This window comes from Cervus elaphus, chromosome 1 (genome assembly GCF_910594005.1).
Source record: "Cervus elaphus chromosome 1, mCerEla1.1, whole genome shotgun sequence".
Lineage (NCBI taxonomy): Eukaryota > Metazoa > Chordata > Mammalia > Artiodactyla > Cervidae > Cervus > Cervus elaphus.
Window position 1 is genome coordinate 91,893,933 of NC_057815.1, and position 19,136 is coordinate 91,913,068.

Genomic DNA, 19,136 nt, shown 5'->3' on the forward strand with positions numbered 1-19,136 from the left:
ATTTCCATCTAAAACAGAAAATAGATTAAAAAGTAAAGCTTCCAGACATGGCTAGACTATCTGACCATCATCCAAAGATGCTAAAAAATTTGCAGAATTTGGGGGGTGCTATCCTTCCATTCTTCTACATGATTTTTATTTTAGTACCTTTTAAAAAAGCTCCATTTCATCATGTCCCTATTAGTGATAAAAATTCCCAATCACCCAAACTCAGAGCAATTCTTTCTCCTCAAACATCTTCATTACTGAGAATATGATCAAATCTAATAAATGTTGAAGTAACCTAGTTACTAATACTCTCACACTAGTTGGACCAACAGAAATGTCCAGATGAGGTGAGATTCTTTGGAACAGCAAACATTACTCCTATCCTTACATGTAGAGTTGAAAATATCAAACAGAACATTTACTTCTCTTACATATGACTTTAAAAAGTAAATAACCCTCCATACATTATTTTTAATATCTATTACACTTATTTTCTTCTTATCTTCCAAAAATACAATATCATGATCACTGAAGATAAAAAGAAAATGCAGCTAAGCAAGTGAAGAAAAATGTTAGCCAAAAGAAAAAAAAAAAATCCAGTATTCTTATTCTTCCACCAAGTGACAAGTCCTAGCAATAGTTCCCATTTGCCTCTCTACATATACCTTTACTCTTTAGTTTTCCAACTATTACTTTAGTATTAATTTTCAGTTTTCCCTAGTTCTTTCAAATAAGGATAGCGATAGCTTATGACAGAAAGTAGAAATAAATCACAAAGAAATGAATGAAAAAAATGAGAAAACTTCTAAAAAATCAGAAACAATGTGCTGAGAAGTTATTGGTAATTAAAATGCAGAAAATTTATTTCTTATTGTCTTGTTAGTATTTTTCTGTTATACTTTCCAAATTAAAAAAATACAATAGAATGAAGATAAAAAGTATTTCAACACCTTTCTGCTCCCCTCAACCTCAGAAAAATCTAAAGAGGAATTAAACAAATTGCAATCATTTTCATAAAAGTTAAGTGGTTTTTGAAAAGTATCTATTTGGTATAAACTAAATTCTAAGAACATCTATTTTTAGCCCTGATAGCTATTGGTGATCTAAAAATGTACAATTTATCTCTAGGCTATACAGAGATCCACATATGTGTAGGGGAAACAAAACGAAAAACAGACACGCTTGAGTAGTGATGTAGGAAAGAACTAGCATGTAGAATCTAGCTCAAACCTCTGCCCAGATAAATATCTTGATAGGGTTGTTGGATAAGCAAATTATTTCTCAGGCAGTATTGATGAAAGGATAGCGTCACAATCCTTCTTCCTCACTCCAGAAGTTGTTGTATCTGCTTTGAACATTGCAGCCATACTAAGAATAGCACATTACAGGGACTGGACTGGTCATGAAGTGACTTAGGTTCAAGGGAAGTGAGGAGACTATGGAATCAACTGGATACCAAGACGTGAAGCCAGTGTACAGGCTAGGAATAATAGTGCATTCAATGAAGCTGTTGTCTCTGCAGGAATGAGGCATGTGCTAAATAGTCAGAGACAGAAATAGTGCTAGTAGGATGCTATTAAAAGGATCAGGAAGTTAGCTCAGAAATTTCCTCCATTTAATTTCTATTAATTATTTATTGCAGAAACAGTTAATTAGATGGAGGCTGGGATGAACCATTTCAGATGTGTATGTGTTTGCTGCTAATTGTGAAATGAGGTGACTTTTCTTTCTCTTGCTGGAAAGAAAATTATCACTGTTCTGATCTGTGCCTTAGAGCAGAGGTTCTTGGGGGTTCTGGGAGATGGTAAGTGGGTCCTCTAATCATCTATGGTATCTAACTATCTTTTGGAAACCAAGCTCTATTTATTTTCTGAGTCACACAGATGATGTGTTACAGTGGTGAAGAGGGTTCCTGCTCTTGGGTTTGTGAACACCATCATAGCTCATGACAGCTGTTGATTTCCAATTATTCTCCAGGTCATTTCTAAGACATCACCCTACTATTTGCCATCAAATGCTCTGACACTTCATCCAATGTATTTTTACTCAAAAATATTTTTATTATGGAATGTTTATATTTACAGAATAACGCAACATGATGAGACCCTCTGTTCCCAACATCCATTGTTACTGTTTGTGTCTGGAGTTATAGGTTTGATCTAGCCATCTGCATGTGAAAGAAAGTCAAAAAGGGGTTTCCCTGGTGGCTCAGATGGTAAAGATTTGCCTGCAATGCAGGAGTCCCTGGTTCCAACCCTGGGTCCTAAAGATAGCCCGGGGAAGGGAATAGCAACCCACTCCACTATTCTTGCCTGGAGAATCCCATGGACGGAGGAGCCTGGTGGGCTACAGCCCATGTGCTCTCTGTTTGCCTCCTTATGGCCATTGTGAGAATTCACTCAGCTGCTGGAGGGCACAGGCTTTCACTGTTGCTTTTACCCTGTGTGATCTCTACACTGGATGAGAATCATGTCTTTATCTATGAGTTAGTCTTCCGAGTTTTCCTGACTTTCTCTAAAGGAGTGAAGCCTTTAACCCTAAGGTCTCAACAACAAAAGGAATATTTATAAAAAAGAAGACTTTTTTTTCTAAGACCTAAATTCATATCCAATACAGGATATAGGGGAGAAAAGAACTTCTATGAAAATCAATTGAACTGGGAATGTTCCTATGATTCTATACCATTTAGCAAGGCTTCTGAATGAATGGAAAAAGGAGAGGCTGCTTGATCAGAACTTATGTTCCTGTCATTTGGATGCCATGATTGCTTCTCACTTTCCCAGGAAAAGAATAAAGTTCAAACCCCATGCTCGGGGCATCAAATCCTGCTGCCAAGAGATTGCTCTTCATCTTGACTTTGAACCACAAGCGTGAGTGCTACATTGCTTCAATCTTATCTGACTATTTGTGACCCTATGGACTGTAGCCCTCCAGGCTCCTCTGTTCATGGCATTCTCCAAGCAAGAATACTGGAGTGGGTTGCCATGCCCCCCTCCAGGGGATCTTCCCCACCCAGGGAAAGAACCCATATCTCTTATGTCTCCTGCATTGGCAGGTGGGTTCTTTACCACTAGCACCATCTGGGAAGCCCTTTGAACCACACACACAATTCCTTAAAATACCTTTATTAGATCTCTGCACCAAAGAAAATTTCTAGAGCATTCTCTCATTTCTTCCTGCTCCAATCTCTGATGAGTTTTTTGACAGTTGAATTTCTAATACTAAATTTGATATATTTTTTTAATTTTTTTAAATTTGATATTATAACATACAGTCACAAATCTGATCCAATTCACCTATGATTTTGGACTAGAAGAAATATACAGCAACATTAAAAAAATCACCCAGAGACCAAAAACCACATCCAAGGTAAGAGAAACCCAAGTAAGACAGTAGGCACTGAGAGAGGGCATCAGCAGGCAGACAGACTGAAACCACAATCACAGAAAACTAGCCAATCTGATCACAGGACCACAGCCTTGTCTAACTCAATGAAACTAAGCCATGCCAAGTGGGGCCACCCAAGACAGACGGGTCATGGTGGAGAGATCTGACAAAGTGTGGTCCACTGGAGAAGGGAATGGCAAACCACTTCAGTATTCTTGCCTTGAGAACCCCATGAAAAGTATGAAAAGGCAAAAAGATAGGACACTGAAAGATGAACTCCTCAGGTTGGTAGGTGCCCAATATGCTACTGGAGATCAATGGAGAAATAACTCCAGAAAGAATGAAGGGATGGAGCCAAAACAAAAACAACACCCAGTTGTGGATGTGATTGGTGATAGAAGCCAGGTCTGATGGTGTAAAGAGCAGTACTGCATAGGAACCTGGAATGTTAGGTTCATGAATCAAGGCAAATTGGAAGTGGTCAAACGGGAGATGGCAAGAGAGAACGTCGACATATTAGGAATCAGTGAACTAAAATGGACAGGAAGGGGTGAATTTAACTCAGATGACCATTATATCTACCACTGTGGGCAGGAATCCCTTAGGAGAAATGGAGTAGCCATCATAGTCAACAAAAGAGTCCAAAATGCAGTACTTGGATGCTGTCTCAAAAAGGATAGAATGACCTCTTTCGTTTCCAAGGCAAACCATTGAATATCACGGTAATACAAGTCTATCCCCCGACCAGTAATGCTGAAGAAGCCAAAGTTAAATGGTTCTATGAAGACCTACAAGACCTTCTAGAATTAACACCCAAAAAAGATGCCCGTTTCATTATAGGGGACTGGAATGCAAAAGTAGGAAGTCAAGAAACTCCTGGGGTAACAGGCAAATTTGGCCTTGGAGTATAGAATGAAGCAGGGCAAAGGCTAATAAAGTTCTGCCAAGAGAACGCACTGGTCATAGCAAACACCCCCTTCCAACAACACAAGAGAAGACTCTACACACGGACATCACCAGATGGTCAACACTGAAATCAGATTGATTAAAAGATGGAGAAGCTCCATAAAATCAGCAAAAATAAGACTGGGAGCTGACTGTGGCTCAAATTATGAACTCCTTATTACTAAATTCAGACTTAAATTGAAGAAAGTGGGGAAAACCACTAGACCATTCAGGTATGACCTAAATCAAATACCTTATGAAAGTGAGAAATAGATTCAAGGGATTAGAGCTGATAGGCAGAGTGCCTGATGAACTATGGACAGAGGTTCATGACATTGTACTGGAAATAGGGAGCAAGACCACCCCCAAGAAAAAGGAATGCAAAAAAGCAAAATGGCTGTCTGAGGAGGCCTTACAAATAGCTGTGAAAAGAAGAGAAGTGAAAGGCAAAGGAGAAAAGGAAAGAAATATCCATTTGAATGCAGAGTTCCAAAGAATTGCATGGAGAGATAAGAAAGCCTTCCTTAGTGATCAGTGCCTTAATAGAGGAACATAATAGAATAGGAGATACTAGAGATCTTGTCAAGAAAATTAGAGATAAGATATCAAGGGAACATTTCATACAAAGGTGGGCTCAATAAAGGACAGAACTGGTATGGACCTAACAGAAGCAGAAGGTATTAAGAAGAGGTGGCAAGAATACAAAAACCTACTACACCTGAGTTATTTGGGTCTAGGTAGTTCTGCCTGAGCCTAAGGCCACAGAGAGTTCATGACTCACGTGTTTCCCCTGGGCCAAGTGAGATGACTCTGGGCCCCTTTGAAGCAATCTGGGAGGATAGCTACATAAGAAAAAAGCCAGGGAATCATTCACGGTCATCCAGTGACCACTCTGAATCTCAGCAGTAATTGATGCAAACCACAGTTCATCCTCCTCCTCTAGAAAGACTGACTCTTGCGTCTCTGGGGAGTTAAAGTGATGCTAGAAACAGTGTTGGTTCTATAGGCTTAGAATTTGTTCATCTCATGTCTGGAGACTCCATCAGGGCAAAGAATACCTCATTTTATGTTTCAATCAAAGAAGGAAAGATTTACAAACAATTTAAGAAAGAGTAATTGGTCAGGAACGAGGATACAGTGTTCACTGTAAGTCCCTGGGCATCTGAACTATCTCTTGATGCAGAACCCAACCTTTAGAAAGGATTAGGGGCTCTCGGGTCTTCTTCAGGTGTTTGAAAACTTCCTGAAACACACTGGGATTATCTGAGTTGACGTTCTATTTTTGTCAAGGCTGTGGAGGATTTCTGCAGAGCTCATTCAAACAGTGGACCTTCCATTTAGCTGGAAGTGGTTCCCATCTGAACTCAGGGTGATGGGTCAGTGACTACACCCTCCCCAAATCTTACTTGAGCCATTTCAAAGCCAAACATAATGGAGTTGAAGTCAGATATAATGATACCGATGGAGAGTAGATTTCTCTGTATCCTTCACAAGGGATCCCGTTGAGTGTGACAAGAGGTTTTGAGCCATTCCATAAATTACTTTCTTGGACCATGGTTTTTACCCCCCTTAGAAATGATGGGGCAGTTTTTTTGTTTTTTTAAATTGAGAGGATATTTCAACTTACTTGGGTTATTATACAATTCAGTGTAAAAAATCCAGCAAAAAAAAAACTAATAAGAATATAAAATATATGTGACTAAAATTCTAAAATATTTTTATCATTGCCTAAGAAAAATAATAAAAGACACTTCTGGAGCTGGTACTTAACATCACTCTAGGATATTTGGAAAATAGAATATGAAAGAGATAAAAATCACATGTAGTTGTACTAGTCACATATACAAACTGCAGATATTTTCATATATTTATTCCAGTTGTTTCTTGTATATTTGTATTTGTATAGTATATGTAGAACTCAGAAATATATCAATGTATGCAATCTATTTTATGAGATAATGGGATATTAAAAAAACAAAAGTCCTTATATAATATGGTTGGTCTGTACAGAACATTTGTGTTAAATCACTTGTTTATATTTTTTCAGTATTTTTCTGTGTATGTACATGTAATATTTGAAAAGATTTCTTAGGGAATATTACTTTGCCTATTTAAATTATAAATCTTAAATATTTTTAATTGGACTATTCTTATTAAATATTCTTTTCAACAGTTTTAATTGCCAAAATAATTCATACAATTAACAAATACACTTGTGATGACTTAGAATAGCCTGATGCTTGGTAGGCAGTATCCCAGGTTCTGAGGATTTATCTATGAGCCACACAAGCAAAGACCCTTCCTCCATGGGGCTTACATTCCATTGAGAGGAGAGAGGCTTGCAAATAAAGACAAATCAAACTGTGACCAGCACTACCACAAAAGGAGAGCATGAAGGGGTGGAGTGCATCTTGCAATGGAGTCAGGATCATGCAGCTGGTCTGTAGTGGGGTTGGGGGTTCCAACTCAGATCCTCAGACAGTAAAGCTTATACTTCTAGCTATTGTTTTGATGGCATCATCATAGTCAGATCACTGAGGAAAAATAATAGATGAGGAGAAGTCAAACGGACCCCATCTACTTCTGCGGCAGAAACTACTCACGAGAGATCCCATATTTCATTCTGCCCATCTTTAATAGATGACCTATGTTTGGGTGGTACATTGAAACCTGTATGTACGCATGCTAAGTCGCTTTCATTGTATCTGACTCTTCTCTGTCCGTGGGATTCTCCAGACAAGAATACTAGAGTGGTTACCATTTCCTTCTCCAGGGGATCTTCTCGATCCAGGGATTGAACCCGCATCTCTTATGTCTCCTGCACTGACAGATGGGTTCTTCACCACTAGTGCTACCGGGGGAAGCCAGTATAAAAGACTGCATTTCTCACAGTCCTTTGCAATTGGTTGTTGACATGTTACTAAGTCTTGACGGGTAAGTGGAAGATTTGTGAGGTACCTATAGGAAGTCTTCTTATACTTTCAGAGAGTGCCTTTCTTCTCAGCTAGCTCCCCTTTGAGACCTGGAATGCAGCTTTAATGGCTGGAACTTGCACAATCACTTTGGACCATGAGGAAGCATTCATATCCCTGATACTTTGTACAACTCTATTAGTCCTATATTGTGGCAAAAATAAATTCCTTTAAATACTTTTTTAAAGTCACTTACTTTGAGTTTTATATCATAGGAATAGATAATCTTAATTCAAATTAACCCAGATGCCTATTTTGGAGGCAGAAGGTGGAAACAGCATATCTGTACCATACTTTGGTTGACTGTTGACTTGGTTTTTAGGTTTAGTGCATTAAAATATAGTAATATTCAGAGAAGATAGTAAAGAAATAGTTTCTATTTACTGTCTCTCTCTCCATTTGACACCCTTCAAGAGAAACAAATGCTGATTTTGACCCAGCTCGTGCTTAGTAATCTGGTGGCTGCATCCAGAGTGTTGGGGTTTCCTCACTGATTTCCTCTGCTGGAGCAAGTACTTACCTCAGTGATTTGGGGGAGGCGGGGTCTCATGATTGACAGCCCTACCAGGTGTGGGATGGACAAGTTATTTACAATACAAGAGTGACTCTGTTGCCAAAGAAGGAAAAAGGGAGATCTGGTCAGACAGACAAACACATTTGAAATGAAACTTTGAGGAAAGAGAGAGGAAGGTTTAAAGAAGATATTTTGATGAGAGAAAGACACCATTTTCACAATTTCCCATGCCAGAGCAATGTGAGAAACACTCTGAAAAAAAAAAAAAAAAAAACACTCATTTTTAATGTGCTTAGATTTTGTGTGTGTGAGAGAGGCAGAGAGACAGAGACAGAGGCAGAAAGAGAGAAGTTAAATGGGATTGTCCCAGTTAATTTCACTTTATGCAAGTGAGACTACATAATGCAAAATTTAAAATAAAAAGCAGTATTTAGTATTACAGATAATTTAAACAAAAGAATTATTTTGCTCATCTATGAATTGGGGATAACATTATGTGAGGCACTGTATGAATATAAAAATAAGTAAGAGATCATAAAAAAGTGCTCAGAAGATTGTAAGTGATATTTTATTATTTTTATTATTAATATTCTTTTTTATATAAAAGCATATTTATAGCAGTATTGACTGTAGGTTTTGTTGATTTTTAAATTTGATTTGCAAAGCAAATGCTATAACTTTCTTTTTTATATATTAATTTTATATTTTTGTAAATGAATTTATTTTAATTGGAGGCTAATTGCTTTACAATATTGTAATTGCTTTTGCCATACATTCGCATGAATCAGCCATGGGTGTACATCATTCTTCAAGTTAATAAAAATTCCATCTTATCATCTTTATAGGCATAAGACAATGTATGTTCCTAATTAAATTTTATAAAGTTTTAATAGCCCAGGAAAAGAGGAATTCTTATTTATTGAATGTCCTGGAGAAATACTACTTCTTTATCATCAGTGTCTAGGAAAATATATGACTCTGTAGGAGTTTATTCACTAGAAATTTGTTAGCTCTATCTTAGGCTTCCCCAGTGGCTCAGCAGCAAAGAATCCGCCTGCCAATGCAGGAGACATGGATTCGATCCAGGAGTCGGGAAGATCCCCTGAAGAAGGAAATGACAACCCACTGCAGAATTCTTACCTGGGAAATCCCATGGACAGAGCAGCCTGGCGGAATACAGTCCATGGAGTCGCAAAGAGTCTGACATGACTTAGCAACTAAACAACAACAAATCTATCTTAGGGTATTTTGAAAGGAATGTGATAAAACATTAACTCCAAGACTCATTCTAGCCCTGCTCCAATATCATGTTAATAAAGATTCCCTCAAAATGACCTTATTTTCTAAACTGTTATAAACCCGATTTTAAATATTTAGTGTTACTTGAAAACAAGAGGGTCAAAATTTGTTAAAATTTGTTGTACCTTCAGTACCATGAGATGCACTATTTCCATTCTTAATGAAAGATCCCCTCCACATTTTTAATCATCTCCTATTTAACAAGTCTCAGTGAATACAGTGAAGTGAATGTGATAATCACTCAGTCGTGTCTGACTCTCTGACCCCATGGACTGTAGCCCACCAGGCTCCTCTGTCCATGGGATTCTCCAGGCAAAAGTACTGGAGTGGTCTGCCGTTCCCTTCTCCAGGGGATCTTTCCAACCCAGGGATGGGACCTGTGTCTCCTGCATTGCCCACAGACTTGTTATCGTTGAGCGACCAGAGAAGCTTCAGTGAATACAGAAAGCGTTAGTCGCTCAGTTGTGTCTGACTCTTTGTGATCCGTGGACTGTAGCCCCCAGGCTCCTCTGTCCATGGAATTCTCCAGGCAAGAATACTGAAGTGGGTAGTCATGCCCTTCTCCAGGGGAACTTCCTGACCCAAAGATTGAATCCACATCTCCGGCATTGCAGGCAGATTCCTTAAAGTCTGACCACTAGGGAAGCCCACTTGCTGCTATATTGCCCCTATACTGAATATATTGAATGTAGGCTGTGTTCAAATAAAGCGTAGGCAAGGTTCCTAGTGAAGTAACATTGTTATCGTTCCTTTTCAAGGTGGCGTTAAATGTTTCCACGAGGTGACAGCATCAGCTTATCAATCACAGTAAAAGTGTGTTCACATTTCCTTCATTATTTTTTAAGATTTTTATTTTTATTTTTGCATGTGGATCATTTTTAAAGTATTTATTGAGTTTGTTACAATACTGCTTCTGTTTTATGTTATTTTGGTTGTTTGGCCACAAAGCACAAGGGATCTTAGCTCCCCGACCAGGGATTGAACCTGCACCTCCTGCATCGGAAGGCAAAGTCTGGATACCAGATACCACCGAATACCAGAGAAGTCCCCTCTACTACTTTAATTTACAAAGGATTCCACAGGGTTTCCTTGTGTAGCTTGGAAGTAGAGAAAATGGAGAGCCTATATCCAGTTAGAAACAAGTATGAAATTATCAGAAAATAGATCTCATTGGACTGACTGAGGCTGTAATGCAGAATTTTAATTGCACTTTCCCTTAACTGTTCTTTCCCAAGGTACAGTACACTTTGGGGACAGGACATCTTCAATAAGAACAAAGAGAAAATGATGCAAGTAATTCAGGGGACTTTCAGTTAGTTGACTAAGACTCTGTATGTGTCACAGTGGAGTCTTCCATACTTTCCTTTTGGAAGAAAGTAAAAAGTAAAATCAAATCACTACTGAAAGTTTGGACGCATCCTATGTGTGAAGATAAGGGAAGAGATGAAAGCTAAGAAACTTGATTCCTTTTTACTTCAGTTCTTCTCGCCATCTTTAAAGAAGAGGGACCCCATTGAAATGTAAGTTGAACTTCTAAATCATTATCTGTTCCTTTTCCTACCTGATTTTTAGCAAGTTCAGGAGAACATAAATGAAGTAAATTGAAAATAAATTTTATATTTGATTCATGGCCATGATGGCATGATCCCCATCTTTGCTAGATGGTTGAGCAAGGTCTAAGAAGAGATAACCTAGGTAGAAAAAAGTTTAGGTTGTGCAATTGGCCCAAAATATTATAACATGAGTATAAAATGGATCAGAGATGCCTTAGCAGCAGGAAAAGGGGAAAATAAAAGCCCTGAATTCAATTCACATTCCAGTCTAAGTCACCTGGGTGATCTCCTTCCTCCTTGCTAAAAGAAGGTTATTGTGGGCTGTGCTGTTATTATCCTAAGTGCTCTGAACCCCAGAGTGACTTGTGTTCCTCAGCCTGTGTGATCTCACCTGTTGGAGCCCCGTAGTCTATTCTAGGCATCAAGCCACATCGAAAAACTGAGAAATTAAAATGTCATGCAGAAGGCTTGGGCAGGGGCTTCCTTGGATGCTCAATGGTAGAGAGTCTGCCTGCCAATGCAGGAGACACGGGTTTGATCTCTGACCTGGGAAGATCGAACATGCCGTGGATCAGCCTAGCGGGTGCTCCACAACTATTGAGCTCATGCTGGAGTCCGCACACTGCAACCTCCGAGCCCAAGGGCTGCAACTACTGAGGCCCAAGCACCCTCCGGCCTGAGCTCAACAACAGGAGAAAAGGACCACGATGAAAACCTGGAACACTGCAACGAGAGAGGCGCCTCCGCTCCCACGCCCAGGGCAAGACCTGCTCAGCCGTGAAGTCCCAGCACGGCCAAAAATAAACGCGTAAGTAAAGAAGGCTTGAGTAGGTTTAGAAACCAAGACTCAGGAGAGGACTTGATGAGCTTTCGGCAAAGGGCAAGTGGAAGACTGAGCTGAAGTACCTGAGTGACCCTGGAGAAGGTTTAAACAAGCGGTGGGTGTGACGGGTGGATGGTTTGACGGCCCATCCTATCTTTCTCTTTAATTTCCCTGAAGTGAAGAATATCATGCAAGCTGTATTATTGGGCCTCAGAGGTATAGCCTTGCTATAGTTCAACAATAAATTTCAAAATAAAAAAGTGAAGGAGAAGTGCTAGCATACGTGTGATGATAAACCCCAATATTCCTGGGCTAACAAAAATTTAAAGTATGAGTAGTTTTCTGAGCACTTACACATCAATCCTCTCATTCTAAGTGAGTAAGAGTTCTGAGAGATCAAGTTACAGGGTTTCAGCCACGTTGAATGAGGCAACTCAGGTTCGAGGAGATCAGCTGACTTAACCAAGGCCACTCTTACAGTGCATGAAAAGAGAATACATAGAGGATATAGAGCTGGGCTAATTTAGGCTCTTTTCATGGTTTCTTCCATGTACTGTTTCCATAAAGTGATGCTTAAACTCAGCATTCTATTACCCTATGGGCTTCCCACTAATGACCATTGGCTGTAACCTCAAAAAAATAGGAAGCCAAAATGCATTATTCTGTACTGCTATTGCAATGTACAACGTTTGATCTCTGTAAGATGAAAGGATTTATGAAGACCCAGGAAACACTGTTACAGTGTGAAAAAAGAAAGAGTACAGTCTGTTTTGACAGGTAATTACTCAAAGCCCACTTCTGCCAGTCACTAGTATAGGGAACATGGATTAAACTTTTATTTTCCTCCTATGTAAAAGGAAATAATGATGTTTAGCTTGCAGGCTTGTTAAAGACAATATGTAAGGCAAAAATGCCAATAATTAGTGTGCACTTACTAGGAGCTCAATAAGACTGTTAAAAGTTTGCATGCATTGACTCATTTAATCCTCACAGCAATTTACAAGGTAGCTATTACTATTATTACTCCTACTTCACAGGTGAAGAAATGTAACTTCCTAAGGTCCAGGCACTTGCAGAAGATGCACTCAGGCTTAAGTTGTAATCCCAAAGTGTACAGCATGTGGCCTGAGACTGACCTGCTGCTCATTCTTCTCTGCTTGTTTCATTTCACTCTCCTACATCACTTCACCAGGTGTGTACCCAACTGGTGAACTCTGGAAAAGTTCACTGAAGTTGGAATTACTGGATACTTATTCTGGAATTTTCTCTGCTATTGGTTATGGGACTTTGAATTTCTAGGCTGTGGATTTCTCACCCATATACTGATGGATTCCTATGGAGCCTTGCAATATTATAGGTTCAAATCTGATCGTTTGACCTGGTCTCTATTTCACTTCTGTTTCTTTAGTCACAGCATGCAACTAAAAGTCGTATGCTTTCCTAGGGATTAGTTTATTTTTTCTGTGTCCCCTTTTTGAAGATGTGTTTACCAAATTTCTCTGCTCTTCTCCAGGGGAATCCAGAGTCTGTCCCTGGCTAATGAAAGCGACATGAGGGTCACAGAGTTCATTTTCACAGGTTTGAATTTCAGTCCTCAATTGCAGGCCTGCCTTTTCCTGCTCTTTCTGAGTTTCTACCTCAGCAGCCTAACAGGGAACTTGGGTATGATTATTCTGACACAGATGGATTCCAGCCTTCATGGGCCCATGTACTTTTCTCCAGTCACTTGTCTTTCGTGGACATGTCGTGAGCCCCAGGATGCTCTCCGACTTCTTTGTGAGGAGGAGAGCCATGTCTTTCCGGGGCTATGTTTGGCAACAGGGGTGCTTTGGGTTCTTGGCGGCCGTGGAGGGTTTCCTCTGGTGTCCGTGGCCTATGACCGCTGTGTCGGCATCTGTAACCCCCTGCTGTGTTCCGTCGCCATGTCCCAGAGACTCTGAGTCCAGCTGGTGGTGGGTCCCTATATCATCGGCTTCGTGAACCCCATGACGCACACATGATGCTTTTCGCCTTCCTTTCTGCAGCCCCAATGTCATCCATCGCTTCCTCTGTGACTTGCCCCCTCTGCTTTCCCTTGTGCGTGCGGACACCAGTCTCAGCAAGTGGGTGGTGTTTGTCGTGGCTGGAGCTGCGGGCGTCTTCAGTGGCCTGATTGTCCTGGACTCCTGCCTGACAGCCTCATCGCCATCCTGAAGATCCGCTCTGCTGATGGGAGACACGAAGCCTCGTCTACCTGCTCTGCACATCCGAGAGCCGTGTCTATCCTGTATGGCCCTCTTCTCTTTATTTATGTGCGGCCTAGTGCCCGCAACCCCTGGGTCTCGACAAAGTGGTGTCCGTGGTTTACACTGCAGGCATCCCCATGTTGAACCCACTTACCTATACCTTGAGGAATAAGGAGGTCAAAGATGTTATCCGCAGGGCCATGTTGAAGAGGACGTTTTCTAGGACATAAATTCTTATCTAGAAAGGAAGTTGCAGGAGAAAGCTAAAAGGATAGATTGTGTGGATTCCTAAGATTCCAGGCCTCTAGCAAGTATTTGGGAATGCAGTGGTATCCCTTTATCCATTCATCCATCCAATTATTCATTCATCTTGTCAATCAATGTGGATTCCTGAAGCCTTGTATGTGATCTTTTCTGTATACTAAGCCAAAGTTATAGTTCAAACCCACAGCCCATTTAATTTGGTTCCTTTCAGCCACCTCATAGTCCAATCATTTTCAGAAAAAGTGTATTATTTAATATCAGCTACTATTTTTAAAAAAACACTCTGCATATATATTTTCTTTTTCTGTGGACTGCTTGGAATGGGACTTTTATTTTTATTTTTTTTACATTTATTTTTATTAGTTGGAGGCTAATTACTTTACAATGTTGTAGTGGTTTTTGTCATACATTGACATTAATCAGCCATGGATTTACATGTATTCCCCATCCCAATCCCCCCTCCCACCTCCCTCTCTACCTGATCCCTCTGGGTCTTCCCAGTGCACCAGGCCCGAGCACTTGTCTCATGCACCCAACCTGGGCTGGTGATCTGTTTCACCCTAGATAATATACATGTTTCGATGCTGTTCTCTCGAAACCCCACCCTTGCCTTCTCCCACAGAGTCCAAATGTCTGTTCTGTACATCTGTGTCTCTTTTTCTGTTTCGCATATAGGGTTATCATTACCATCTTTCTAAATTCCATATATATGTGTTGTATACTGTAATGGTCTTTATCTTTCTGGCTTACTTCACTCTGCATAATGGGCTCCAGTTTCATCCATCTCATTAGAAATGATTCAAAAGAATTCTTTTTAATGACTGAGTAATATTTCATGGTGTATATGTACCACAGCTTCCTTATCCATTCGTCTGCTGATGGGCATCTAGGTTGCTTCCATGTTCTGGCTATTATAAACAGTGCTGCGATGAACATTGGGATGCACTTGTCTCTTTCAGATCTGGTTTCCTCAGTGTGTATGCCCAGAAGTGGGATTGCTGGGTCATATGGCAGTTCTATTTCCAGTTTTTTAAGAAATCCCCACACTGTTCTCCATAGCGGCTGTACTAGTTTGCATTCCCACCAACAGTGTAAGAGGGTTCCCTTTTCTCCACACCCTCTCCAGCATTGATTGCTTGTAGACTTTTGGATAGCAGCCATCCTGACTGGCATGTAATGGTACCTCATTGAGGTTTTGATTTGCATTTCTCTGATAATAAGTGATGTTGAGCATCTTTTCATGTGTTTGTTAGACATCTGTATGTCTTCTTTGGAGAAATGTCTGTTTAGTTCTTTGGCCCATTTTTTGCTTGGGTCATTTATTTTTCTGTAATTGAGGTGAAGGAGTTGCTTGTATATTTTTGAGATTAATCCTTTGTCTGTTTCTTCATTTGCTATTATTTTCTCCCAATCTGAGGGCTGTCTTTTCACTTTGCTTATCGTTTCGTTTGTTGTGCAACAGCTTTTAAGTTTCATTAGGTCCCATTTGTTTATTTTTGCTTTTATATCCAATATTCTGGGAGGTGGGTCATAGAGGATCCTGCTGTGATTTATTTCAGAGAGTGTTTTGTCTATGTTCTCCTCTAGGAGTTTTACAGTTTCTGGTTTTACATTTAGATCTTTAATCCATTTTGAGTTTGTTTTTGTGTATGGTGTTAGAAAGCATTCTAGTCTCATTCTTTTACAAGTGGTTGACCAGTTATCCCAGCACCACTTGTTAAAGAGGTTGTCTTTTTTCCATTGTATATCCTTGCTTCCTTTGTCAAAGATCAGGTGTCCATAGGTTTGTGGATTTATCTCTGGGCTTTCTATTCTGTTCCATTGATCTATATTTCTGTCTTTGTGCCAGTACCATACTGTCTTGATGACTGTGGCTTTGTAGTAGAGCCTTAGTCAGGCAGATTGATTCCTCCAGTTCCATTCTTCTTTCTCAAGATTACTTTGGCTATTTGAGGTTTTTTTGTATTTCCATACAAATTGTGAAATTATTTGTTCTAGTTCTGTGAAAAATACCATTGGTAGCTTGATAGGGATTGCATTGAATCTATTGATTGCTTTGAGTAGTATAGCCATTTTCACAATATTGATTCTTCCAATCCATGAACATAGTATATTTCTCCATCTGTTTGTGTCCTCTTTGATTTCTTTCATCAGTGTTTAATAGTTTCCTATATATAGTTCTTTTGTTTCTTTAGGTAGAAATACTCCTAAGCATTTTATTCTTTTTGTTGCAATGGTGAATGGTACTGTTTCCTTAATTTCTCTTTCTGTTTTCTCATCATTAGTATATAGGAATGCAAGGGATTTCTGTGTGTTAATTTTATATCCTGCAACTTTACTATATTCGCTGATTAGCTCTAGTAGTTTTCTGGTAGAGTCTTTAGGGTTTTCTATGTAGAGGATCATGTCATCTGCAAACGGTGAGAGTTTCACTTCTTTTCCTATCTGGATTCCTTTTACTTCTTTTTCTACTCTGATTGCTGTGGCCAACACTTCCAAAACTATGTTGAATAGTAGTGGTGAAAGTGGGCACCCTTGTCTTGTTCCTGATTTTAGGGGAAATGTTTCAATTTTTCACCATTGAGGGTAATGTTTGCTGTGGGTTTGTCATATATAGCTTTTATTATGTTGAGGTATGTTCCTTCTATTCCTGCTTTCTGGAGAGTTTTAATCATAAATGGGTGTTGAATGTTGTCAAAGGCTTTCTCTGCATCTATTGAGATAATCATATGGTTTTTATCTTTCAATTTGTTAATGTGGTGTATTACATTGATTGATTTGTGGATATTAAAGAATGCTTGCATTCCTGGGATAAAGTCCACTTGGTCAAGGTGTATGATTTTTTTTAAATATGTTGTTGGATTCTGTTTGCTAGAATTTTGTTAAGGATTTTTGCATCTATGTTCATCAGTGGTATTGGCCTGTAGTTTTCTTTTTTTGTGGCATCTTTGTCTGGTTTTGGAATTAGGGTGATGGTGGCCTCATAGAATGAGTTTGGAAGTTTACCTTTTTCTGCAATCTTCTGGAAGAGTTTGAGTAAGATAGGTGTTAGCTCTTCTCTAAATTTTTGGTAGAATTCAGCTGTGAAGCCATCTGGTCCTGGGCTTTTGTTTGCTGGAAGATTCCTGATTACAGTTTCGATTTCCTGCTTGTGATGGGTCTGTTAAGATCTTCTATTTCTTCCTGGTTCAGTTTTGGAAAGTTAGACTTTCCTAAGAATTTGTCCATTTCTCCCAAGTTGTCCATTTTATTGGCATAGAGCTGCTGGTAGTAGTCTCTAATGATCCTTTGTTTTTAAGTGTTGCCTGTTGTGATCTCTCCATTTCCATTTCTAATTTTGTTGATTTGGTTCTTCTCCCTTTGTTTCTTGATGAGTCTGGCTAACGGCTTGTCAATTTTGTTTATTTTTTCAAAAAACCAGCTTTTAGCTTTGTTGATTTTTGCTATGGTCTCTTTTGTTTCTTTTGCATTTATTTCTGCCCTAATTTTTAAAATTTCTTTCCTTCGACTAACCCTGGGGTTCTCCATTTCTTCCTTCTCTAGTTGCTTTAGGTGTAGAGTTAGGTTATTTATTTGACTTTTTTCTTGTTTCTTGAGGTAAGCCTGTATTGCTTTGAACCTTCCCCTTAGCACTGCTTTTACAGTGTCCCATAGGTTTTGGGTTGTTGTGTTTTCATTTTCTTTCATTTCTATGCATATTTTGATTTCTTTTTTTATTTCTTCTATGATTTGTTGGTTATTCAGAAGCGTGTTACTTAGCCTCCATATGTTTGAATTTTTAAAAACTTTCTTCCTGTCATTGAGATCTAATCTTACTGCATTGTGTTCAGAAAAGATGACTGGAAGGATTTCAATTTTTTTGAATTTACTGAGACTAGATTTATGGCCCAGGGTGTGATCTATTCTGGAGAAGGTTCCGTGTGCAGTTGAGAAAAAGGTGAAGTTGATTATTTTGGGGTGAAATGTCCTATAGATATCAATTAGGACTAGCTGGTCCATTGTGTCATTTAAAGTTTGTGTTTTCCTGTTAATTTTCTGATTAGTTGATCTATTCATAAGTGTGAGTAGGGTATTAAAGTCTCCCCCTTTTATTGTGTCACTGTTCATTTCCTCTTTCATACTCGTTAGAGTTTGCCTTACATATTATGGTGCTCCTATGTTGGGTGCATATATGTTTATAATTGTTATATCTTCTTCTTGGATTGATCCTTTGAACATTATGTAGTGTCCTTCTTTGTCTCTTTTCACAGCCTTCACTTGAAAGTCTATTTTATCTGATATGAGTATTGAGACTCCTGCTTTCTTTTGGTCTCCATTTGCATGAAATATTTTTTTCCAGCCCTTCACTTTTAGTCTGTTTGTGTCCCTTGTTTTGAGGTGGGTCTCTTGTAGACAGCATACATAGGGGTCTTGTTTTTGTATCCATTCAGCCAGTCTTTGTCTTTTGGTTGGGGCATTCAACCCATTTACACTTAAGGTAATTATTGATAGGTATGGTCCCATTGCCATTTACTTTGTTGTTTTGGGTTCACGTTTATACAACCTTTCTGTGTTTCCTGTCTAGAGAAGATCTTTTAGCATTTGTTGAAGAGCTGGTTTGGTGGTGCTGAATTCTCTCAGCTTTTGCTTGTCTGTAAAGCTTTTGACTCTCCTTCATATATGAATGAGATCCTTGCTGGGTACAGTAGTCTAGGTTGTAGGTTATTCTCTTTCATTACCTTAAGTATGTCCTGCCATTTCCTTCTGGCCTGAAGGGTTTCTATTGATAGATCAGCTGTTATCCTTATGGGAATCCCTTTGTGTGTTATTTGTTGTTTCTCCCTTGCTGCTTTTAATATTTGTTCTTTGTGTTTGATCTTTGTTCATTTGATTAATATGTGTCTTGGGGTGTTTCGCCTTGGGTTTATCCTGTTTGGGACTCTCTGGGTTTCTTGGGCTTGGATGGCTATTTCCTTCCCCATTTTAGGGAAGTTTTCAGCTATTATCTCCTCGAGTATTTTCTCATGGCCTTTCTTTTTGTCTTCTTCTTCTGGGACTCCTATGATTCGAATGTTGGGGCATTTCACATTGTCCCAGAGGTCCCTGAGGTTGTCCTCATTTCTTTTGATTCTTTTTTCTTTTTTCCTCTCTGCTTCATTTATTTCCACCATTTTATCTTCTACCTCA

General features: G+C 39.2%; 1 pseudogene; it reads left to right on the forward strand.

The window, feature by feature from the left end:
* The first annotated feature begins 11,365 nt into the window (after window positions 1-11,365).
* Window positions 11,366-13,936, forward strand: LOC122702761 (annotated as a pseudogene).
* The last annotated feature ends 5,200 nt before the right edge of the window (window positions 13,937-19,136 follow it).